Genomic DNA, 21,199 nt, shown 5'->3' with positions numbered 1-21,199 from the left:
CGAGGGGTCAACAAATTCAATCAAACAAAAATGGCATAATCATTTTTTCTCTATTTCTAACAATTACATATGTGCATTTAAATTAAATTCGAAAGACCTTGAGCATCTAGTGGCCTGGTTTCAGCGAGAACTGCTCTAGAGAAAGATTTTCTATTGGTAGTTTAGTTTCAAATATTGTTCACCAATTTTTCTCCATAAAGTGTTCTTGAAATGTGAACCTGCAATACTCCTGTTCATTTAGAATACATTTCCTGTACTTTTCAAAACTGTTTGAAAAAAAGGATGTTTTTTTTTGCAAATATTTCTCCTCATCTTAACCTACAACCAGCGTTGCCAGGTCATTTTTTCAAAAATCTGGAAAAGGCAAAATAAAAATCTGGAAAAAATCTGGCAGTCATTTCGTGGGGTGAAAGGTTAATTTTTCGAATAAAAGTCTTGGGGAACGCAAAATTTGAGGTGACAAAATTGCAAAATTTCGCGCCAAAATTGAGGTGATGACCTTTTTGCGGAACAGAGAAAATAAAATCTGGATAAAATCTGGATCATCCATGAAAAATCTGGATAATTGGACATCAAAGCTGCTACCTGGATACATGTTCAAAAATCTCGATAATCCAGCTAAATCTGGATACCTGGCAACGCTGCCTACAACCAAACAATAGTAACCAGATTTTAAAAAAAATGCCCATCGAATCCTTCAAGAAAAGATCAAATTATAGTTAAATTGCCTCCCCGTAAAACTAGACTGACCAGACGTACCGTTGTGGCGACTATCGTCACCATGCCCTACATTATTATTAGTCACGCTCAATGCCGATCACTCTCCGCACACGATAACCCGATAACACAATCGGTCACTCACTCGATCATACGATTTTGATACCAGATCCCACACTCTCTGTACATATTCCTTTTAGTAATAAATTGACGATCAACCTAATCAGTCGTTGATTATAATTATCAATAGGGGTAAACAGGGTAAGACCGCCCTGCAGGGTAAGACCGCCCACCGTAGTTTTACTACCAAGTTATAAAATAATTGAAAAATTTCTTTAACGTGTCTATTACAGTATAATTATATAACATTTTGCACGTTTTTCTGTTTTGATAGTGCACGAACGGTCGCAGAAATAATCAAAAACAACCTTTCAGCTGGCAACCAGTCAATGCGCTATTGTTTTGCGGCAACGGGACTTAAGGTTTTTCAGTCTTGCCTGAATCTATCTTTTTCGGAAATATCGAAGGCCGTGAGTAATCTTGTAATTTTGACTACTTCTTCGGTCAAATATGAAAATGTTCCACTGGGGGTAAAATCGCCCACTATACAAGGGGTAAAACCGCCACGAATCCAACTGCTTGTTGTTTTACTTCAAGACCCAAATGCCTCGACACTACAAAGGGAATATTTACAGGATCAGTAAAGCAACTTCAAGCCACATAAGACATCGATGTTAATCGACCATTTTCGATTTGGTTTAAGCTTTTCTAGTAATATATTTTAACAAGACTATTTTTGAAAAAAGTAAACCTGTGTGAAAATGGTGTTAATGAACAAAAATAATTTTAGAGCCAGGACGGTGTGTTTGATAGGTATGACGTCGTATGACTTTCGAAAAAAGTACACACTCTAAAAAAATTTAAAGAAAAATATAGAAATAGAATTAAAAATAATTTTTTTTTTCAAATTTTTATGAAAAAAACATGTTTTTGCCTGTAAAATCTACAAAAGGTAAGCTAAAATTTTATGGTTGTTGGATCATGGAGTAATAGAAATATGAAGAGCTCAATTTTTGTGAAGAATTTTTTTTTGACGGTTTATTTGGTGTATAGTTGTTGGTAATTTTGTTCTTCAAAAAAAAAAACATAGAAAATTGAAATATAAATAAAAGAAATAATAATTATTAGTATTTTTCTATACATAATAAGTCTTCAAAAGAATCATACAGATAGGTTTAATGAGTTTTAATTTTTAGCTTAAAGATAGGTATATTATGAATTCAATATCTTGAAAAACCCCAATTCTGAAATATATATTTATTTTGAAAACCAAAAAAGTTACCTAAACATTGATTTGAACTTGAATAATCAGAAAACAAAATAAGTTGAAAGTTAGAAAAAAATTTTTTTTCAGATTTTCCACAGTGTATATTTTATTTAAAAAGAAAAAAAATACCATCTACAACTTTGTCAGAGACACTATACCGATAGAATCAACCGTTTCGGCCCTAAAAATATTGATTATCCTCAAAAAATGGTGGGCGATCTTACCCCGCTGGTGGGCGGGCTTACCCCGCATGAAAAAGATCTGCACATTTTCAATGAATTTTTAAAATTTAAAAAAAAGCTGGAAAATAAACAAAAATATTTCAGTTCTTATTTTTTAAATGCGGGTATTGAATAGAAGAACCTCTTAGCGAAGAAAAAATGAATTTGCAGCCGCAACTTTTTTTTCTATAAACAGAATTGCTTAAGGGGGCGGTCTTACCCCGCTTACCCCTATATCCGAGAAGTTGCCCAAACCGTTTTGACTTTTGAATTCAAAGAAGATGGGCAAATGCTCGAATGGAAGCATGTCATAAATTTGATAAAGGTAATGAGACAGGGCAATGAATGATTGTTTATTTGTTTTGGTAAGTGCAAGTTTTCAAAAATCTATCTTCTCAGATGTCACGGTCTTTAATCCCATTTGTCTCGTTTTCCCCCAAAAAATCCGGACAACCTATGCTAAACTAATTACCCACAATTTAACAAAAATGAACCTTAAAAGTGTTACGGTCAAAAAGTGGTCAACTTTTCTACCGTGTAAGCAAAAATTTTTATTTGACCAATTTTTGACCGTAGCACCGTTTGCCTAAAACTCTTCTGCACAAATCAAAGTGGGGAATTTGAAGGAAAAAAAGTTTTTCTAACAAAACCTTTTTCGCGTCCAACGCTGTTTCACGTCGAAAATGTACTCACTTTGATTTGTTTAGAAAAATTTTAGCCAACTTAATTGTCTATTAAAAACCCTGATTTGAAAAAGTTTAAGAAGTTGTTTTTAGACACGACCACAAGTTTAGCGAAGAATTACGACAGCCTGTCTTATGTCAATGTTTTTTTCTTGGTTATAGGTTTGGGAATACCCTCGATTGGGGTTTATCAATTTGATAGCTCTTAACTTAATGTCATTCGAAAATAATATAGAAGGAACATAGTTTCAGGTAGAGTACCACTTCGTCGTCAAAATGAAACAGTCCTATGCTGAATCCTATTTGATGGAACCGTTATGTCAAATTTTAAATTTTGATTAGAGGCGCAAAAACTCATTTTTACTGCTTCAATTGAAAATATGTCAACGCCACAATCAGGCGGGGACGAGTTTGGAGGTTCCTCATAAAAGTCTGTACAGTTGTACCCGGTACCTTTTTCTCAATTTTCCTCCATTTCCTGAGCATGTCACTTGCATCCTTCACTTTCTCCTTAATTTTTCTGAGTTCCTGTTTCATCATAGCCCAATACATTTCGATAGGCAGAAGCTCCGGGCAGTTTGGCGGATTCAGGTCTTTAGGAACAAACTTGACCGAATTCGCCTCATACCATTCCGACACAGTTTTCGAATAGTGACAAGAGGCTAGATCTGGCCAAAATACTAGGCTGTCTCAGAAGTGGCAGAAGATGTTTTTCGAGGTGCAGATAGCCTGTCAAATTAGGTAATTAGCAGCGAATCGGGACACTTTCTTCTTCTTGAAACGATCATCCACTTCAAATTTATCCTTTCCAATGAAAAACTAATGTTCTGGTAGTTGTTCGAAGTCAACTTTGACATATGTTCCATTGTCTATTACACAGCAACTGCTTTCCGTAAACAAGTTTGTGTAAAGCTGTCTGGCGCGGGTTTTGCAGTTGTTTGCTAGCGTTCATCATGATTCGTGAGCTTTTGCACCTTGTATGTATATAACCCCCGTGGTCCCCGTGGCTCTGTGGTTAGCGATGTCGGTCGGCTAGCTCTCCCACACGGTTGTGATATCGGGTTCGATATCCGATCGAGTCGAGGATCTTTTCGAGCTGGAAATTTTCTCGACTAAGCACTGGGGCACGGTGTATCGTTGTACTTATCCTACACATACAAAATGTGCCAAAAACAATATCGATAACGAATTCTCTCAACTAAATCTAGTTGATCGAGACCGCTATTAGCCCCAAGGCTGAGCGTGCGATATTGTTTGTTATGTATGTAACCCACATCTTACCTTGACCTGGGCGCATGATTTAGAAACTCCAAGCTTTCTGGCCGCCACACGTATTGAAGTGTAGGATTGGCAGGTAAAAAATCTTTTGACCTTCCCTTCCATTTCCTGCATGTTGGTCCCGGTTTTCTTCCTGCTCCATTCTCGTGATGCAGCGTCAACTTGTCCTTGAACGCACGATGGGAATGCTCCGGGTTTGCCATGTGAGCGTACATTTTTTTTTCTCGTCCTTTCACTTATTTAGCTTCCATATTGGCGGCAACAAAACACACAACTGTCAAATTCACAGCATGTACATCATGCACTTTGAAGACAGAGAGTTCGAAATTTAAGTAATTTTTGTCGTACAGGAAAAAAGTCGTAGCTAATTGAAGGTGTTGCATTAATTTCGTGTCCACCTTTTGCTTCAATTAAATAATTTTTTTTTGAATTAAAGTGCTCAAAGTTGTCATTGATGTGTCATAACAGTGACACCGGCAAGTTCGTTTTATTTTATTGCAAATGAGTACCTACAAAAGGGCCCAAAAGGCTGAAAGCGAAGGCACCAAATCCGGACAGAATTACTTACATGTCCTAACATGTTCAGCAGTATTACAGAAATGACGGTGCTTCCCACACCGACGGGAAATCCAGAATAAAGCGCTGTGAAAAATGAACTCCTATCACCAGAGCGAACAGTGGCAGGTCTCTTAACAAAAGTCGTAAAAAATTTGAAGGTGAGTTGAAAATGACATATAATGCCAATTTTAGGGTGCTGAACTCGTTTTTGTACAGATCATGCTCAACATAATTATACTAATTCTTTGTCGACAAACATTAGACGGATCACTTCTCGATGGGTCCACTGGCTTCGGTATCTTGAATAACAATTTAGCCGTCTCCCATAAGCTCGATAATCCTGCTTCTGTTTACGTCACAGAATTAGCTGCAATTCAGTACACCCTAGGGATTATCGAAAAAATGCCCACGGACCATTATTTCATCTTTACGGACAGTCTCAGTTTCATTGAGGCTCTCCGATCGATGAAAGATGTTAAGCACTCTCCGTATTTCCTCGGGAAAATACGGGAACATCTGAGTGCTTTATCCGAAAAACGTTTCAGATTACCTTAGTGTGGGTCCCTTCTCACTGCTCGATATCGGGCAATGAGAAAGCGGACTCTTTGGCTAAGGGGGGTGCAACAAACGGTGACATTTATGAAAGACCAATTGCCTATAATGAATTTTTTGCACTTGTACGTCAGAATGCGATCATCAGTTGGCAAAATTCTTAGACCAAGGGGGAACTGGGAAGGTGGTTACATTCCATTATCCCCAAGGTATCGACGAACCCGTGGTTCAAAGGACTGGATGTAGGTCGAGACTTCATTTGCATGATGTCTCGGCTCATGTCCGATCACTATGGATTTGACGCGCATCTCCGTCGTATTGGGCTCGGGGAAGGTGGTATCTGTGCCTGTGGTGAAGGTTATCACGACATAGAGCATGTGGTTTGGTCTTGCCCTGAACACCGTGGCGCCAGGTCTAAATTAATAGCTTCCCTGCAGGCCGCGGGTAGACAGCCGGCTGTTCCTGTTCGTGGTGTCTTGGCGAGCCTTGACCTGCCCTACATTTTCCTGAAATCCATCCATGCACCAGTCTAGCTCCACTCCTTTCCGCCTACATCCAACTTAACCGCAAGTACACGTTTGGACCCAGTACGTGTCTTGGTTTAGCAGAACATAACAAATAAGCTGCTCATTGTTTTTGGCTGTTTGAAAAACATCATGACGCCCCAACAACAAATCACCAATTTTAAAACGCGTTTTAGTTTTAATCTTAGATTTAATTTCAACTCGTAGTCGGCAGCGAGGATAAAAAATTTGTCTTTAGTTTTTAAGATACTTTATGAAGTAAAATTCTAGATATAATTGGCTCCGTAAAACATTAACTTGTATTGTGCCGTTTCAAATAAACGTTGATTGCAAAAAAAAAACATTAGACACGTATTTTTTGTCTGTTCCTTAGGGAGCTCCTTTTTGTATTAGGATTGTGCAAATTGAAAGTAATTGATAGGCCTTTCAAGGAAAAATATGAAATCGTACGTCAAAGTACGTTCGTTATATTATATTATATATATAACGTTATATTCTTTACGTTATATTCCCTTTTCACGAATTTCGGATTTACCATTATTCAGCCCTTGGAGCAACGATATGCAAATTGGGACACGAAAATTCGAAAAGTATGGTAAATTTTTCATAGACTGTTGATTATCCGATCGATCCGAACTGTTTCACAAGACTGTACGGTGCACATGAGTTCGGAAGTGCATATATTTTGGCCTTCCGGCAATATGTTTTGAACTTGATTAAAAAACTGGTTGTATTTTTGGTAAACGTTAAAAATTGACAAAAAAATACATCAATTTTCTTTCAAAATTAAACTTATTGATCCAAAATCAGATCAAAATTAAGGGAGTAACAGTTATTTAAAGTTAAGCTTGAAAGGGTGATTTTCGTAAATACAAATAATCGGAATTGCCTGACAACATTTGAAGAGCTGCCAAAAATCGGTATATTAACCGATTCTCATGAAACTTTAGGAAAAGGTTGTTGAGAGTGTAGGGAACCTCCAAAAATATGAAACATTAAACACATTGACATTGGTGGTCCATCTACTATGAAAGGCTGTGATCGAATGGGTGGGTGTTGCAGCAATCTCCGTTATAGTCGTTAGAGAAGCAGAGGTAAATTCGGTCTCACGGTCTCAACAACGATTGTAACACTACTGCCATTCCTTCCTTCCCTAACCGACCGTAAGGACGTAGCCGTCGCTGTTGTCATTCTATACACAGCGGAAGCTACTGAATTGTTGCACATTGAAGATGGTAAATTAATCCCAAATTAGCCATCTTACAGTGGTTCATTGTGCTCACTTCACTAGCTCAGATCCAGCAACTACGAAATGTGCGGTCGTTCAAGCTCAAGCTCGTTATTGTTCTGGAGAAAGCGGCCATTAATTTTCTTTTAGCGCTTTTAGTTCTGTTTACGATTATTTCAAAACAAAGTGTAGAATTTTACTACTGATTGGGAGAAATAAAGTCGGACAATTTAAAACAGATTTCCACATGCACGTGTTTCAGGAGAGAGCACACATCAGTACTAAACTACAAACAACAGATAGGATATACAAGCCTTGCTGTTCCTGCTGCTGACTGAGCGGTCATTTGAAAAGAGTTCCTTCTCTCTATACAAACAGGTGAGGCGGGCACAATTGGCAATGCAACTAAATCTGCGTGGTAAAATTGTTTTAGTATCTTGGAATTGAGAACACCAATTAGAAAGAAGAAAATGAACAGTTTTGTAATAAAACGTAAAACAAACATTACGATCACGTGTGCCTATTTACACAAGAGACTGAATAAAATATTGTGAGTGGCGTCTTCCTATAGTTTATTGCCCGTACTCATCATTTTTGAATGTTCGGGCTTCACTACTCTAGCTGAAACATCTGTTCTTTACGTTTTGATTTCTTAAAACGCGAACAGCTTTTAAACGTCCGAAAGTTAAACGCCTCTTTCTGAACTGAAACGAAAGAAAAAAAACCGGTTCATCCAGCACAGCTCCGACTAAAACGCATCTCCCGTAATGTTTGAACAACAAGCCACTAATGGTCCATATCAGCGAAAGATTGAAGCAGTTTTTTTCTGTGCCAGTACGAGTAAAGCCAATGATTCCCAATTTGCTCTCAGATAAATAGCAGTATGCTTCGGGTAAATTTCCTTCCTTTTTCAAAATGCGCTGGTGCTAACACATCATAATAGAGATGCCGATTCATTTGAACCTCTATTTAAACTTATTTCCAAAATCCAGATTAAGGGTCAACGCCGATTGCCCAGGACTGAACCGTAATGCTCTCGAAACAGTTAGAATAATCCAATCATGGACAGAAAGAAAAGGTAGCTGAACTTCAGCTTCCTTCGGTTCTGATTCGATCGCCAGTAAAATCCCGCATCAAACCAGAGCGATTCCTTCCTTATTCGAACGCCCTAGAGAAAGAAAACTAATCATACAACATCGAATGTTGGTGCGCAATTATTCCCATCATCAACCAATTTCCTACCGGTTTACCTTGAAGCAGCCACTTCACGGCGTGGTTGCCTCCAACCTGTCCGCCCGTACGTCAGTTTGTTCGCGAAACCATTATACTAAGCCACCAATTACATGAAAATAGTTTTCAATGTTGCTCATGCTCTGCTGTGAAGCAAAAACGAGTAGATAGGCTGGATGGATTGCATCGACCTGGTTGATGAACTTGACTTTGCAAACGGCCAAACGAAAGCGCAAAAATCTGTGCATTTCTTCTTGCTTGACTTATTAACATATTCGAGAGATATGAGCGTGGAGGAGAGAGTAAAGCAGAAAAAAAAACTTCGATGGCCACGAATGGCGACAGCAAGCGAACGAACTCCAGCGGGTGCAAGCGGACTCATTTTCCCAGCCGAATTTTGGGGGTTTTCTTCTTTTGGGGGGCGTTGAACAAACATTAATATTAATCCGTGTGGTTGCTCGATGAGGATCGAGAAAGCCACTTTTCGAATCCGACTCGCGTTCACTGACTTTGTCCCGGTCAGCGCCGATAATAGGCCAGCAAAGCTTTGCAGGACCTATTATCGATATCTATTTAACAAATTTCTATTTTATTATAGAGTGCATAACTGGCTTCAAGCAATATCATGAAGGAACTACAAAAACACATCACTGATCGTCAACAACTGTACAACTGCAAATCAAACGGATTTAAATCCTCGAGTTCTTTGAAAAAACTATTTCCAAATTCTAAAGCCGTAAAAAAGTTATAACCTTGAGTTATCTCACGACTCTTAGCTCCTAGAAAGTTGCGGTCTTAAGAAAATTTGTTCAAAAGGCCAAGGGCTGCTGGATGGTTGGTTTAGTGCAGAATTGTGCCACTACGTGATGCTAGTGTGTTCGCAAGTCTTTGTATTTTGATCTACTTATTATAGTTATACATTCGAGGATCGTCGCAATCTATGTTAGAAACGCGGTCTTAATTTTTGCAAACACGTTTTTTGCGTTTATAATGCAGTCTGATGCTACATTTTGTATCCTGCTCTAATATAAGCAATCTTTTAGAATGAACGCACACAAATCAATGCTAAGTAGAGAAAAGTTAACAAAATCAAGACTAAATATCTCGTCCTTCTAACAGACGCAGAAGTCATGCGTTACGTAAAATCAAACGAAATTTTCCGCTGAATCGATTGGAGAAGGTCTTATTGACCACTGGAAATTACCGGTAAAACTATAGGGCCAGATTCAACACGAGTCACCAGTAAAATAATTTCAATCTTTATTCCAAGTTAGTCAGAACTCACGCTGCATGTAGTATTCTTTTTACACCACACTTCTTTCTTCTGCTTTGTGCTTTGCTTCTGCCTCGCAGAAAAAAATAACTCACACACTGCTTACACCACAACGAAACAAGAGTGGTGAATCACTCTAGTGAGAATACACAGAAGTACACCGTAATACACACCGCTGAGATAATGCAAAAGAGTCAACTCGAGTTTTCTTGTAAAGAAATTGATGCGAAGTGGCGCCTTTTTTTTCAGTTTCAAGATGCAAAGCAAACGCAATCTACTTTCCTACCCAGATTCTCTCATTTTTTGATATATTTACAACAGAGGCACTGTAAAAGTATTGCAGTCAGCTCTGGTGTGTAGTTATTGTGCGTAATGTTCTTTCGTGTGAGTAAGCTCACCTCAATTAATTTTCTCTCAGGAGAGATATTTTAGATTCGGTGTTTTTTTGCAAGCTACTCAGATACACATGATCCGCTGCTCTCTTGAAACACGTGCGTCGATTAGCTCACCAGTGCTAGAGCAGTGTTTTCCGCAGGGGAAAATATTACCCTACACGCTAATAATTCTCTGAAGAGAAACGACAAACCTGATCATCATTTTAAAAAACTGTAAACGTTTTAAATTTAGTTCACTGAGCTTCGAAGAATGCCGGACAACTACCCTGCGAAGATGGTGTTTGCCTCGAATCCGGTAGGAAGAAGACGACCAGGGACGCAGCGGGTAAGATGGGTAGACCAGCCAACAAGAATCCCCTTCCGAACAACTTTTCCAAAGACCGCAGCTTTCTAGATAGTTGGATTCGCTATATACACACTAACGTAGCGGCTGAATTCCGTACTTAACTGTATTTCAACCCCAAGAAATCCTTGTCACCTTGAACAACTTTGCTTAGTTCCACAACTTTTTATGTGATTGAATTCACGAAAATAATTATTTTTTAAATATATGAAATTCAAATCAAAATATGATCCAAATAAAAGCCATTGGTCTTCTGAATAACTTCACTGGAGACCGCAACTTTCTAATAGGTTAGATTCACGAGAGATCTCAACTCTCTAATTGGTTGGTCCTTGACCTGTTGAACAATTTTTCTGAAGACCCCAACTCTCTAAGTTGTCAGAATCATGAGTTAGAGTAACATAAATCTGCCCATTTTTGGTTATAACTGGGAGTTGCAATACAAGTAGTGTATTCGGGTATTGGGTGCACAACTAAATTCTGGCTGTTTTTTAATAAAAATGTAACGTTGTTTTGAAAAATAGTTACTTACAACTTTGCCCATCTTTTTGACAGAGCTCTAATACCGTTATGATAAAAGTGTTCGTATTTTAAGGCTATCCACGAATCAAGCCATTTTTTAATGTTTTCATATGAGCAGATCTGCTGATCGAACGACACAAGTAATAATCGGCTGGCGATACGGAGCGGGTGAGGTATGACTTTCCATTCTAGTGGTTCTGTACAAGTTTTAAAGACTTTGGTGGTGTGATGCCGCGGTATCAAATAAGTTTGGTATGTATAAGTAAATCTAATCTAATCATTTAAACGCGGTACATCAACCGCATAAAAAAAGACCCCAGTGTATTGTGAGTGACGTCTTCCTATAGTTTCATTCCATAATTATTGCCTGTACTCATCATTGTTGAATGTTCAGGCTCCCTTACTCTACCTGAAATATATGTTCTTTACGTTTTGATTTCTTAAAACGCGAAAAAACCACAGCTTTCAAACGTCCGAAAGTTAAACGTAATGTTTGACCAACAAGGCACTAATGGTCCATATCAGCGAAAGATTGAAGCAGTTTTTTTCTGTGCCAGTACGAGCAAAGCCAAAGATTCCCAATTTCCTCTCAGATAAATAGCAGTTTGCTTTGGGTAAATTTTGTTCCTTTTCCAAAACGCGCTGGTGCTAATACATTATAATAGAGATGCCGATTAATTTGAACCTCTATTTAAACTTATTTCCAAAATCCAGATTAAGGGTCAACGCCGATTGGTCAGGACTGAACCGTAATTCTAGTGGTTCTATACAAGTTTTAAAGACTTTGGTGGTGTGATGCCGAGCGTTGTCATGTAGTAAAATCACTTTTTCGTGCCTCTGCTTTTTGTATTTTGACTATTTTTCGCGTGTTCGGTTTATTCGCAACTATTGAAATCGATACCATCCTAGTTGGGCAGCATAACATTCTCAACGTGTATATTCGGCCGAGATGACGGCGTAGCAGCATAACCGGGTAGTTCCCATGACTTTCTTTTCTTTGGATTGCTGTAATGATTCCATTTCTGATCACCCGTAACAGTGTGATGAAGGAAACCCTACCTTTTTTGCCACTAGAGCTGTTGTTCACAGGAGATAAAACGACGCTCAACGTCTATTGGCTTCAAATCATAAGGATGGGTTCTTTGTTTTCGAAACATTTTCAACGCATGCAATCGCTTGAAAATGGCTTGGTGGGTAACTTCTGATACTGAAGCAAGCTGTTCCTGCGTTGGGCATGGTTTCTAATCAAGCAGTTCCTTCAACCAATCACGGCACAATGCACAATGGTCGAGAAACCAAATTTAGGGTGAAATTAGGGTCTTAGCTTGACTGACTGCACTTATCAATGGTTGCACTCCGTGATTGATCCGAATCAGTAAAATTGCACAGTGAATCAAGTGGGTTGGGAGTGACCGATCATTCTTATTGTACAAGTTTTAGCGACCCAATACTTTGAAGGATCAATAACGACGCCAGCCACGTCCTTGCAATCAGGTGGGAAGAGGGATTGTGACTCTTGCTATTTGGAGAACTGTTAACCTCTGCATCTCCACGAACGTCACAGGAACGAGGTTTTTGTTAATAGGGGAGGGCTCGTTTGATCAGAAGCGACGCGCGCGTAAACCATCCAACATGTTTAAACATTTGTTTATGTCCAATACCGTATACTCTCGAGAAAGCGAAGGAGCTTTATAACAATATTTAAGAGAAAAACTTTCCTCTACAAAGTTGTTACAAATGATAAAGCGCTTATTGAAAAATTATCAAAAAATGAGGGGATGCAAATTTTCTACGGAATCAAGTATCTAACTATTTTACCCTAATAGATAGAAGAAAAAGTTGTTCTACAATGTTATAGCTCTATTAACCAGTTACTTAACTTTGTAGAAAAAATTTCCTCTATCATTGAAAACAACCGATATTGAAAAAACACGTTTTGCGTTATAACTTTTTTTTGAATTTTTACCTTAAAACTGTCTTAGAACGACTTTTAAGGTTTTTCAAGAGAAACAATTTGCAATGCTGACATCGTGAATATCTCAATTCTACTCAAAGTTATTATTGTTTTTCACCAAAAATATAGGTTTTTCATTTGCTTATCATTATTATTGAGGCAAACAAAAAAATAACACTTGCTCTCAATTTAAAGGGCACATTCGACTTCATAAATAGAGAAATTTTAAGATATATGTTATTGTTTAAATTGGAGTAAATTCAATTTTAAAACATGACAAAAAATTCAGTAATTTCATGTATTATGCATACAAAAGCACACAGATTTATTTTTTGACATTTTTTGCTTAAAACTAGAAGTAATTACCTTTAATTTGATCCAAAAAGATCGAGAATCGATAAACTGGTTCAAAAGTTATAAATTTTTGAAAACAAAATACATCGAATAAAGCCGTTTTTAATGGTCACCCTATTTCGGAGCTAGTCCCCCTAACGACCCAAAGAAAAAATACGGGTTTGATTATTTTCAACATAGATCCATCCCTGCAATTTTGGGCATAATTGAAGCACTTTGCGTGAGCAATTCCGAAATGGGGTGACCTTAAAAAATGGCTGTATTAGATGTATTTTATGTCCAAAAATTTATAACTTTTGAACTAAATTATGGATTCTCGATCTTTTTAAACCAAATTAAAGGTAATTACTTCTAGTTTTAAGAAAAAAATTATATGCATAATACATGAAATTATTGAAATTTTTGTCATGTTTTTAAATTGAATTTACTCAAGTTTAACAAAACTCTAGACCCAAATTTTCCCCTCAATTTGGTTTCTGGACCATTGTGCAATGTTTCGTTTAGAGAAGCATTTCCGTAAACGTTTTTTACCTGTACTTCAGCCGCCGTTTTTTTAAAGAAAAGAAAAAACAATTCCCGCTGATGATTATTTGACACAAAAGCAGACATTTTCAAATAACCGAAAGTGTATGACGCCACAATAAATCCTCAAATAAAACGCATCGATATTTCGTTTTGTTTAGGTTTGTATCCGCAATAATCTGGAGATACCAAATCAGTGTAGGACCCTTGCAATATTCAAGCTACGAGCGACTCTCTTCACTGAAACATAGCTGGGAGTCTATACCTTCGCCCACTTTGATTTGTTCTGACATTTCGAAAACAGTGCTCAAAATGTTGACGAACGAAAAAGACTTGCGAGAACGCATCTTGTACTAGTCTTCACCTCTCCATATACGACTCTCGCTAAAAAGCGTACTGTTCTCAAAGCCACGGTCTAAGACGTGTTGAAAAGGTTTTTTGAACATATCAGTGTCGGAAGGAAACTATAAAATAACAAAAATATTGATCGTGCGGATAGTTATATGGACAGGAAGGTGAACAAGATTTTAGAAAGGAAACCGAACCTCTCTATCCGAACTGTGGTTTGAAAAGTAGAAATGTCACCAGGATTTGGTCAAAAATCAAAAAAGCAGAAGATGCATCGTGGTGGGCACAATCAACAAGAAAGTGTCTACAAAAACGATTGTTGCCTTTCTTGAAGATCCATGATGTTAATTCTATGTTTTGGTTTTATTTTGCAGCATGTCACTATTTTAATACCGCCTATCCTCCTTACTGTCTACAGCTGCGCCCAATCGAAAGTTATTAGGCCTGGTGAAGCGGACACTTTCCGAAAAGAAACAAGATGTCAAAGATGACAAACATTTTCACCAAATCTGGACTAGAGCTACCAGAATGATACCCAAGGAGATCGTACAAAATCTAATGAAAGGAGTGAAGCGCAAAGTACGAGATATTTACATCAATCAAAAATAATGATGTTTTGAATCCGTGACTTTTCAGCGTAAAGAAGAACCTTTTTAAATTTGCTACTTGCGGTTTCTGAGCGTTCCACAACAGGAAATTTAACTAACAATATTCTTTAATGAAGTTTGTACTCGAAAAAAAACGCAACGTCTTCTTTTGGGAATTTTCATAGTACAAGTAAAATTGATTGGGTAAAACTAGTTTAGAGTGTAATGTTCACATGTGCAAAATTTCGTTACAATCTGTCAAGTGGTTATCGAGATGGCTCTCGAGCAAGAAGTACTTACAAAATAAAATATGGGCGGGGACCTGTGTCCCGTGTGGTAAAACCATTCAAAAAGACCCAGCAGCGAGCTTACAGCGGAAAAAAAGTAAAGAATTACCGCGTTTCAAAATAACCTCGAAAATCCGAGCAACTCTCACGCCAAGTTGGCAAAATTGTTGAATGTGGCCAAATCAGCTGTCAACAACGTAATAAAAGTGTTAGGAAATCAAAATCCAAAGTCTGTAACAACGATAACAAGAGTGGCAGTAGTTTCAAGCGGAATCCTTTCCATCCGAGATGTCGCAAGCAAGCTGGGAGTGTCGTCGTAAATTCATCGTTTACATCTAATTTCTCATTTGTGTCATTTGCAATAGACAATTTTTTCTTGATTTTTTTTTTAATTTTATTTTAGGTTATGTTTTCTACCTGACAAATGGGAGCTTTTTCATACATTATAATAAAACATTTAAAGTGTTAATCTCTTACTGTAGGAATATGCAGTGAAATTCCTCATTAATGTAGACAATTCAATTAATGTATTCATTTAACGCCTCGCAAAACTGACTGCGGTAATGAATTTAACCATTGTCAGTTGAACAATAGAAACCATTTCTTCCGTTCGCTAGTGAGCTTTCTACTCAAATCTGTGGTTCCCGTATTCAACCAAAGCGGCGATACGCAGTGACATTTTCCGTCTTAGTTGTGGTCTGATTGTGCTAACCAGCGGAGAGCGAACGATCGGTCTTTTGGGTCGCTGTGGCCGGCGCGCGCTCCGGCGTATCTGAGAACCGTTGCAAATTCGATTTCATCGCACTCGTACAACTTGTTGATTAATCCAATTGTGCGCAGCACACCACCACCCGACAGTGCGGTCACCGTTTCTAGCAACGAACGCGAGGCACTGAGCTGCTAGAGTGCTCCCCACTAACCTACTTGAATAGAGCGCTGTAGATCCAGTGCGCGAAGGCATTGCAGGTTTTGTGGCGTTCGCTGGCCATCCACCGTCGCGATCAATGAATACACTGTCCCAGCTGTCACCGGAGGTGGCACCAGGCGGAGCCGACGGCAGTACCGTGCGGGATTTGCAACACAATACGCAAAGAGAGAATAAAAGTATGTACATTAGTCTTTGCAGCTTAGGGTAAAGAAGCGAATCTATACGAAAACATCGGATAGCAGTAAGATTTAGTTTACACTCAGACCATTTACCCCAGTACAACACACTGGCGGGTGGAGGGTGTGGTTTTGGGTCATTCAACTGGCAGCAGTTCGAAATGCGAACGACCGTCCAAACCCGCGAATGTCATGAACAAGTTCGCATTTTTTCACACAAACGGATTAAGCAAACGAAAGGCCAGGAACCAGTTTTATTGGTGCGATAGAAAGCATTGCCGAGGTCTTCGGCTTCGGCTTCAGCGGGAGCTCGAAGACGAAAGAATTTGCAGATTTGCTGCTGGATGCTGCCCATTTGCTGACGGCAAATATTATGCTAACTGTCTGGCCATGTTTGTGGAGGACGGTGGGTCTAACATTTTAATTTTCATCGCTTTGGAATGGACAATACCTTTCGAGCTTGGAAATATTTTTCCGTAGAAAATAAATTAGAACACTTTATTAGAAACCGGTAGTGAAACAAATTGTGTAAAGCTGACGTTGTGGTCCACTGTGAAAATGAACGAGAAGAATACCAGTCTACGTCAACTCTTCAAACAGTTTTAATTGCGGCAGCACCTGTGGTCAGTTTTCGTTTCTCCCGTATAATTATCATGTCATTCCCGACGGAAGGCGCCTGATTTGCAAATTTTCGACACAAAACTGCAACTGTTGGTGTTGTACATTTGGAAAGCACCCGCATTGTTATTTTGAAGGTATTTATCCCGGGGATGCTGGCGACCCACTTTCCATACCCGTAGGTTTATTGCGAAATGCAAATCGAGAAAAATTTGCGTTGAAGATGTGTGGCAAAGTCGATTGCGGTTTCCAGTTCTAACGGAATATTGTGCCGAGAAATTTGACACACACGATGGTGGTGTAATAATTTAAAATATTTTACAGTTCTGTTCTAGTTTTCAAAAGCGCTTTAAGGTGATTTTAATTCTAATTTAGATGCTGGTTGTCAGGAGCAAGTTTTAGATTAAAAACGAGTTCCAGGTTTTATGAGTTTTAAAGTAACTAATTATAAGTGCCATAGATCACCGTCATTAACGAACAACTAAATTAGTGGTAAACGTACAAATCTTCAAACCAGATAATCGGTTTTTCGGGGGGGGGGGGGTGTCCCTCACCGCTTGTTTGACCAATAAAAAACGAACAGATTCGAGCATAGAGCTACAAAACCGTACATAAACAATCATTAGGGAACCCGTTCGATTGAAACCGAATCCCGCCCGCTTTCCACCGTCTTTTGATTGGGTGGTTCGTGAACGCCGTTCAGTGTCTACGAACAAGAAAATAAAAATGAGGACAAGTGGGCACCGGGCGGGTGATAGTCGACTTAGAGTCCACATTGTAAGTACGGTCCTCCCGAACGAACGGTCAGCCGCGCCGAGATGCACAACGTTAACAAGCGTTTAATTACCTTAGCTACATATGTGTGAGCAAGTGCTCCGTTTTTTGCCTCTTTCTCTGTTGCTTTGTTGCAATTTATCGTTCTACTTTTTGCACGTCGTCGGCAAGGCTAAACTCCCTGTAACGGGCGAAACATGTTCTGCGCTAAGCTAAGCTAGCCTTACATTTCGCTCATTTTCTCGGCCTGGAGGCCTGCTCCAGGGATGTCCTATTTACACATTGAGCGATCGACATTGAAAGTGATAGTGATCGTTCGTGTAAAGAAAAGTGTTTTGACCCACAACAAAAAAAGCTTTGCCTTCATCTAGATGCAGTTTTCATAGATTTATTGTAGGTCCCACAAGTGACGAGTGAGGCGTGCAAAGCAGTTACCCATGCTAAGTGCCGTACTCAACGCAGACAGTATGGAAATGAAATTGTCGTGTGTTAATAGCGGTATTAATTGCTATGTTAATGAACTTTAAATAACCGTAATTTTTAAAGCACAAAGTTTCACGATGCTGCGGGTTTAAGGGTCCTTTTGCCTGTATGAAGCTTCGCGTACATGGTCGTAGAACAGTGGGAGACTGAGTTTTTTTTATAATTATGTATACAAAAACATTGGTCACGAATGAGAAACTTAATGTCCCGCAGGGAAGTCATTTGAACTCGCGCTTCTGCAAATGCGGTAAAACTTGATTGCTTAAGTATATGGTGGTAACAAGTTGTTCCTGAACTCTCTGAAAAGTTCAAAAATTAACATAAGGTTGAAATTGTGAAAAATTAATTGATAATTATGAATAATTATAATTGACGAGAAGTTTTGGTTCGAGGGTAGTTTCAGGTATCGTTTTGATGGTCTATTGAAATAGGATTTAATTTTACAACAAACTTATTTATTCCCTTATTGACTATAAAGGAGACTTATCGTAACGGTTAAGAATGAGATCAGTTCAAAATAACCCCATGTATCTCGATAACGCGATTATAGTTTGGTTTTATAGAAGAGGCTCAAGGCTTCGAAAGCAGGTAGAAAAGAATTTTATTTCTCTATTTTTTATTTCTTCAAATTCAACCAACTGTCAGTTTAGTTAAATTTCATAGTAAAAAATCAAGTATCCAAAAAGTTGTGCTTCTTCCATTTTTTTTGTTCCTTCAGTACATACTATCTTTTTGGAAAGAAACTGTGGAAATTACTGTCTACAACTTTCCGGTCATTTTTTTTTATTTTAATATAGAAACCGTTTCGTTTAAGACGTTAGATCTTTTTTAATGAAAGTTGTAAATTTTCTAAAACGGAATGAGAATAAAATGATATCCGTGAAAATCCGTTAACATCGAATAACCGGAATTCTCAAAAACTACACTGTAAACTTGCCGCTCCCTCCTCTAAGCTAAGTTATGTCTATTTTTCTATAGGTGGCACCAGCAATCTGACTCATAAAAATCAGTAGTGACAGTGAAATTCCAGGAGAATAATAAAGTGCATCGCTAAAACCGCGAAGGCGTTAAATTTTATGTTTATGTTCAATTGTATATACTTTCACCAAAATTGATTATTATTTTGTACGTCACACAAAAGGTTTGTATGGTTAACAAAATAATGATCAATTGTGGTGAAAATCCGGTTTAAAATCACTGTGATAATGTAATTTTGGAGCATTCTTAATTCATTCGTCAGCCATAAAACAAGACAAGCGTTTAAAAATAAACACGTCCTATATTGTACCCGGATAAACCTAGGATAAACCAAGTTCAGGCACATGGTTAACAAAACGCTTTTACACGTCAAGGACTTTGTATTATCATCATATTTGCATTTTTTACACGTCAAGGACTTTGTATTATCATCATATTTGTATGAAAATGTCTAATTTGATGTCAAATAATCGACAATTGTGGAAAGTGTTACTGATTGGCACGACTGTCTGTGTGGAGGAACGCCGAAACCCTTTGAAGAAGCTAAATTGGAGGTTTTACTCGATCAGGATTCATTTCAAACACAGGAACAGCTTGCTTCGGTATTAGGCGATACTTGCCAAGCCATTCCCAAGCGATTGCATGTCCCAAAGCTTGATTCAAAAGCAAGGACGTTGAGCATCATTTTTTCGCCTGTGAACAACTGCTCCAGCGGCAATAAAGAAAGAGTTTTGCTCATCGCTTCGTGACTGGTGATGGAAAATGGATTCATCACAGTAACCCACGCAAAGAAGGTCATGGTCTACGGCGTCCACTCGGCCGGATATAAATGCTGTTTTCCCTTGTAGAAGACTGAACCACTGCGACCATTGTTTGAGCTATTGTGGTATGCTTCACCTTACTCTAAGTGCGTACGAGCAGGTACATCACTATTTGGCGAGTTGATGTTCTTGCTACATTGCACATTTATCTCAGTTGGGCAACGCACTTCGTATGAAGTTTATTACCTCACCAGGACTTTCCCTCCAAATTTCGGTAGGTACTATGTGTCCCTTACCGAAGATACGCAATCTGCGTTGAATTAACACTCGGCATTCGCAGAGTAGACGTTCTGAAGTTTCGCTTTCGATGCCACACAGGCGACATTTATCATCATCAAGTTTGCTATCTTCTGGAGATGATACTTACTCGGACAGTACATTGTAATAAGACCTGCGAATGTTCTCAAGTCTTTCTTATTTAACCTGAGCAGCACGAGGCTCTTCTCGCGATTTGGTTCTATGAATCTTAATCTTAATCCTCAGCCGCTTATGACATCCCAGTTTGCTTTGATGGTCGCTCCACAGAAAAAGTTCTGGGCCAACAAAGTTAGTAGATGACCCTTGTCTGGCTACTAAGTCGGCTTTCTCGTTTCCTTCGATTCCACAATGACCAGGAACCCAGTAGAAGTTAACCTGGTTTTTCATAGCTAACTTTCGGAGCGACAGGATGCATTCCCACACTAGTTTAGAGTGGCAGAAAGGAGGGCTTTAAGTGCTGCCTGACTATCACAGAAAATGCAAATATTTGCGTGTCGATAATTTCTTTTCAGACACGTATTCGTGCATTCAATTATCGCGTATATTTCCGCCTGGAATACTGTTGGCCAAATTAAATTTCACAAAATTATCAATTCCTGGTCCTGTGAATCCCGCACCCGCGGAACCATTCCTAGCTTCGGCTGGACATATACTAAAATTGGAACGATACAGAGAAGATTAGCATGGCCTTGCTCAAGGATATAAATGCTGCAAGGGCCATGCTGTGTATTTGGTGAAACTAGGCCGGTGTTGAAGTTGTTATGAGGGCACTGCGCGGGAAACGACCAGAATACGAGAAAAAGTATGACAAAGTGATTCTACCGCATGACAACGCTCGGCCTCATATTGCTAAAGTCGTTAAAATTTGCAAAGAAACGCTCAAATGGGAAGTTCTACCTCATCCGTCATAATCCCCAGATATTGTGCCGTTTGCTTATTACTTGTTCCGTTCGATGGTACATTGTCTGGTGTTTAGAGGCTTTATTGCGAAAAAATAGTTACATTTTCAATCATGATATATTGTCTTTTCCACATCTTTTTCCATTATTTCTGGAAGCATAAGTGTCAGAAAAATACAGCAGGGGAGATAGAACGTGTCATTTCAGTGTTTTTAGGTACTTTTTGACAACGTTAGCAATATGTGGTCAAGCGTTGTCGTGCAAAGAATCACTTTGTCGTGTCTTATCTTGTAATGCAGTAGATTTTCCTTTAACGCTAACGGCTCTAATGCATCATTCGTCATCTTTTATCTTTTATCTC

The 21,199-nt window shown here is 38.6% G+C and overlaps 1 protein-coding gene and 1 non-coding gene across 2 annotated transcripts in view; one reads left to right on the top strand and one right to left on the bottom strand.

Annotated features, from left to right (window-relative positions):
- LOC129731873 (uncharacterized) overlaps window positions 1-21,199 on the bottom strand; it is a 52,136-nt gene that overhangs the window by 17,937 nt on the left and 13,000 nt on the right. The gene's annotated exons all lie outside the window — the stretch shown is intronic.
- On the top strand, window positions 20,570-20,671 carry LOC129733499 (U6 spliceosomal RNA). The gene has a single exon (XR_008729579.1). It is a non-coding gene; the product is annotated as a U6 spliceosomal RNA (small nuclear RNA).

This window comes from Wyeomyia smithii, chromosome 3, assembly GCF_029784165.1.
Source record: "Wyeomyia smithii strain HCP4-BCI-WySm-NY-G18 chromosome 3, ASM2978416v1, whole genome shotgun sequence".
NCBI lineage: Eukaryota > Metazoa > Arthropoda > Insecta > Diptera > Culicidae > Wyeomyia > Wyeomyia smithii.
Note: the sequence above shows the minus strand (reverse complement) of the source record. Positions and strands in the feature narration are given on the sequence as shown.